Source organism: Brachyistius frenatus, unplaced genomic scaffold, assembly GCF_029030835.1.
Source record: "Brachyistius frenatus isolate BFR_SWC_R1_liver_20210118 unplaced genomic scaffold, ASM2903083v1 Contig_7, whole genome shotgun sequence".
Taxonomy (NCBI): domain Eukaryota; kingdom Metazoa; phylum Chordata; class Actinopteri; family Embiotocidae; genus Brachyistius; species Brachyistius frenatus.
The window spans coordinates 7743799-7749452 of NW_027210606.1; positions in this window are offsets into that span (position 1 = coordinate 7743799).

The window sequence follows — 5654 nt, forward strand, 5'->3', positions numbered from 1 at the left end:
GAAATAGTTCTACCCACTGATTAGGTAGTGACGCAGGACGCAACCACACCGGCTCTCATCCTATACAACTGGACTGTGCGACTGGTTTGGTGAGAGGCTGCCAGCCACCTGCTCATATGTGTTAACAGAGTGATTTATTGTTAAAGGTCTGGACCACATTGATGAAGATAGACAAAGAACACATGTCCTGATAACCTTACAAGCCCTGAAATGACAAGATATCAGCAATGTAACGGTGAATTTTTTTCAATTTTTTTTTTCAATTTTTTATCTTGCCATGCAGTTGACACATAAACTCATAATAGACATATTTGTGCAGGAATATAGCAGGTGCTCCCCATAGTGAAATTGCAATGCTAGTGTGCACAAAGACTTGGCTGTGTGCTCCATCCACCTGCACTTGGGTAAAGAGATGCCAGAATTTCTGATTCAATGAACCATTTATACAAGGTCGAGTAACAGAGTGGTCTGCAGGCTTTCCACCTGTACACCAAAGCAGAGCGCATTGTGCGGAAAAAACACGAACAGCTTGTTAGCTTTTAGTTGAACATCTTACCGCAGAAAAGTACAGCGAAGATTGACAACTTCGGCAGCGCTGCCAAACACGCAGTGACAGGTATTTCAGACAATGACGGGAATGTGGAAGAATCAGCCAACTTCATGTGAGGCTAAGTATCCATTATCAGAGTTCCTATCCTCTGACGTTTCACATAACTTCCTGCTCAGATCTTTGCGAGGGCCAGATGGTTACATTGGCCACTGGGGATAGCAAGAAGCCCAGAGAGACAGTTTTACAATGTGCAATTATGGGACAGATAAACTAAACGCTCAACAAAGCAAGGCATTTCCAGATCCCTGGCTTCTAGACTTTGATAAGTCAACAAGCAGCATTGCCTGGCCAATTTACTGTCTTCAAAATTGAAATACCAGCACTAATGGACACTCTTACTGTAGCTTGAATGGGAGATTTTTGTCTCCGTTTAATGAGGGCCGAGCGCTGGAGATATACAGTAAAGCATGCTTTGCTGATCCAACTGGGGAACCATCAATGTGTGCTTAAAAAGCTTTGCAAAGCATTCAAAGCTGTCTGATTTGTTTTGGGTTTGGTCACATGCCAATTGATGCTAAAGGGGATAGAGTTTCTTAGCCAATGAGCAGGGCTCCGCATATTGCCACACTCTGAGTTCAGCCTGTTTTGTTCCACATGAACATTTCACAGAGAGATCAGGCGCCTGCCCTCTGTGCTTTACCCCTGGGACCAAGAATCCCCCACAAACTGACACTGATACAATCTCCAGGTAATGGCTGCCTGGCCAGAGGGTGTCTGAGGATATATTGTGTGTGTGTGTGTGTGTGTGTGTGTGTGTGTGTGTGTGTGTGTGTGTGTGTGTGTGTGTGTGTGTGTGTGTGTGTGTGTGTGTGTGTGTGTGTGTGTGTGTGTGTGTGTGTGTGTGTGTACGTGCGTGTGTGTGTACGTGCGTGTGCGTGTCTGACTTGAGGAGGTACCCAGCACCACTGGTGTGGTCACAAGGCCAAAGTTCACTCAGAAATGTGTGGCCTGGGGTCGAGAGGTGCTATGGGCTCCGTTAACGGTGAGGCTAGAGTTACACCCTCCACCCTCACCCTCACCTCTTTCTCCAGGCTGCTCTGCCACTTACATTTCTCACCATGACACGTGTGACGACCCCCACCTTTTAGTCAGGTGACAGAGGCTTGATGGAGGTGAAGAAAGAGCCGACAACAAAGCAGGACAGCAGGGTGTTGAAAAACAAATTTAGATGACAGTGGTTTGGTGCTGCAGCTTTGTTGATGTGTGTAATTGTTCTCAGAGAAAGATGATATTAAAACATAAAAAAATGTTGGAAAGACAAAAATATCTTTTATGTGGGAGGGAGTGTGTTGACGGTGCAGTGGTGTAAATGCATGGTGCACATACACAATGACGTGTCTACATTTGAAGAAAACCAGTGGTGTCAGTACAGTGACTCAAGTACTGTGACAAAATTATGTGTTTCCATTGGACAGTACTTTATACGACAGGAGTGCTCTACTTTCTACTAGTTATCAATTACTTTGCAGATTTTTAAATTACATGAAAAGGAATTATAATCATCTTATAACGCATGCATTTCCATTGTGTAACTTACACAAAGTGCATCAAATTGTAAATCAAGCTTTTCTACAACATTAAAATGCTGCTTACATGTTAATGCATCATAAATAAAAGTTATGTTATATTACATTCGTGTGTATCTATACAGTATTTATAATATGAAACTATTGGGGGACCTCTGCTCCATGAGTGCTCACTTTACATTTCAAGTCCATTTAGATTTTATTATTTTACTTTTACCAACCACCTCCAACTTCTTGTCTATTTGGAGTTCATCTCTCTTTGTACTTTGTCACCGGCCTTCGTCACGTGACTTATAGGCAAAACGTGACTCTGGCACGGTATCTGCTAGTGGACGAACGGGTGTATTACACACTTTGGTGTGATACTGGACAAGATGTGTTAATTGGCAATATATTACAATATACATGCAGCAGACAGAAAATTAATTTTCATTTATTTGGGGTTATATCTCTGTAAGGTCAAGTTTTTACTCTGTTTATTAACTCTCTTTTGGTCTCGACCAACTCCACAGAGAAGCAGCTCTCTCTCTAGCTCCTAAATGCTATGTTCACCAGCTAGTTGTTAAGTTTGTCATCACACATTGTCATTTGACTGTTACAAATATGAATTACAGCAGCTTTAAGTAAGTGATACTTGTTCTTCCACTGCTTGAACAATTACATCCAACCTTGTTTTCTATTTCTATTGTTGTCTAGTGTGCACATTAACATCGAAATGTGACTCTAAAGTGTCCACAAACCGAAGCCTCTCTCCCTCTTGTAGTTTTAGTGGTGATCTGTTCTAGTAGTTCATGGTATTAATTGGTGCATCCCACAAGTACGGACCCAGACAGTATGTGATCCTCAGACAGGACAGTGCTTCCTCTTCTGGATCAGTCTGGCGAGGTCATCCAGACAGAGAGGGAGAGGATCTCTCTCCTTTAGGGTGCTGCTGAGCTCAGACCTGAAAAACTTTGTTTTTGTTGTTGTTGTTGTTTTACTGCGATTCCAACTGATTTTAGGAGCAAATGTTGTTGACATCTTTCTCAGATTTGTCTGTGTTTTTTGTGCTTCAGTTTTTTTCCTTCCCTACACTCAATCTTTCCCTTTTAGTCTGTTTATTTCCACCTTGCTATCCCATCCCTCATATTTTCCTATAAGAAGCCTTTTCCCCTTTTAATTTCTAATATTTTACAATTACTTTGACATGATTTCTTTCTTGTATTTTGTGCATTTGCTGTTTTGCCTCCTCGGCCACCTTCTGTCTCGCCCCCTCTGTCTGTGCCTCGCTGCTGGTGTTTTTCTGAAAAAGAACAAGGTCTGGGCCTGTGCGTGTGCATGTGTTTTGCTCTGGCTGCATAGGCTGGATGCTCTGGCTGCACTGGGCTGGCTTCTTGTGTGGTCCCCCGGCAAACTTTATGATTTATTCAGCTAAAGGCAGAGGAGCACGACCCCCAGTGACCACAGAGAGAGAGCTGCACGTGGGTTTAATGATTTCACCACAAAAATGTCAGCTATGGCTGGGCCTGCATGGAGCTCAGAGCCCCCCCACTGGCTGGATGATGGTGGTGGTTGGAGAGGGGAGGGGGTTTGAAAAGAGAGCTCGGCTGACCATCCTGAGTCAATACAAACGCTTACCACTACACGTCTACTTGCAAGGATTACGAGGGAAGAGGACAGACAGAAAGCTGCATCCGATTGGCATGTTCCAAATGTTTTAAACTCCTGTCTTTCAACACATGCTCAGAGATTCCTGCTTGTGTGTTGTTATTCCTCATCACGCATTCTGCTATTTTTCTTTTTTTCCATCCCAGCCCCCCCTGTGTCTCATAGCCAGTGGGAGATTTCAGAGGCATTATTGAAATGTGGACACTGAGGATGATGTAACCAAGCTTTCAAGAACACAGAGAGGGGGGCAGAAATAATAGGGGGAGGGGGGCAAGGTTGGGGTAGGTTGGTGGTTGTGGGGGGAGGTATTTGGCATATTTTTCTCTGTTGGTGTCCAGGTCTGCTGGCTCAAGAGAGTGACTGCTGAGGGCTTGGATCTGGATGCTACGCTCGGTGCTGCATCTCTCTCTGTCTGTTTGGCTACAACTCCCCAGAACAAGATGATGTCATTCACAGGGATTTGTGAACATTCTTGATAGAGACAAAATCACGGGGTGAGCCCAATTATGTTGCCCAAGTGTGAACAGGTCAGAGAACTATACCACTCCTCAGTCTGATTCACAACAGCTTAGTCCACCTTGGTGACTCAAAATGTTTTTATCTTAATTTATTTTAAAATTATTGAACACTTGTATCTGAAAAATGGACATTTAATTGGAGGTTATTCAGTTTCAGTAGTAATTCAAACGAATGATCGCTGAATTCCTTTTAGCTGCTTCAGTTTCAGGGTCCTAGTATTGAATAACTCAAGTCCCCCATGCCACTCAAACATTTTTGTTGTCACTGACTATTTATTTTAGTTTTTTAGTAGATCACACCACCATTCATCACCACCTGCTTTGAATGTCATCAGGTCATAAAATCCCTGTTACCAGTTATGATTAGGACCATGGATTTGGCCAACAGGGCCCTCCTCCACCTCCTTGTTGGCTCAGTAGCAGCGACAGACATACTGGATCTCTGTTAACATGGTTACTGTAATAAGCACATGTTAATGTTGTGGCATGGTTGCGGTTCGATTAGGTTTGGGCGCCAAAACTGCTTGGATAGGTTTCGGGAAAGATCATGGCTTGGGTGAAAATCAATGTACGTTACCTACGTAAGTTAAATACAGTAATTAATGCGTGTAACTTAAAGCCAATGTCTAATTTTGTTTTCACACAGGACATAAACAGCGGCCTCGCAAGTGAAAGTTCTATGTTTATACCTCATCAACTGAATTCCTTATTTACTCATTTACTCATAATTGCTATGGCCACTAGAGGTCACAATAAATGTAACCTTCTGGCCTTCACATGGGTGCACTTGGCCAAGTCTGAAGCATGATTACGGGTGTGATGGCAACCGCCATTTGATAGTCTGATAACATTTCAATTGAGTGTCATAAAGCAGTCATGCATCTTAATGCTGCTCCTGGCCGTTTGGTGTTCCAAGTCAGTTCAGACTGCTGGCATTAACAATAATTTGACCCCTCAATCACCATGATCGTTTTGGTGGCTTTCACAATGTTTCAGCAAGTTTTCACAACCAAGAAAAAACACATTGTGTATCATAGCTGAGTGAACTGTGACGTTTTCCTTTACCAGTGAGAGGGGTTCCATTGCCAAAAAAAAAATAAATGATTAAAAGACCCTTTTCACAGCGGGGAAAGCAAAGGTCTGAATAGTAACATTACTTTTTAGCACATTACATTGCTTGCCATTGTTTTATTGATTTTTTTCACTGACATTCAGTTTTGCGTGAAACCACTGAGTCAAAGCTGCTACCTCATGGGGGCAAAAAAAATACCTGAAATGTAAATCCATGTTCAATCCCCTTTTAGCTCGAGTTTGGTTTGGTCCCCACCAACTTCTGAGAGTTGACGATTTAGT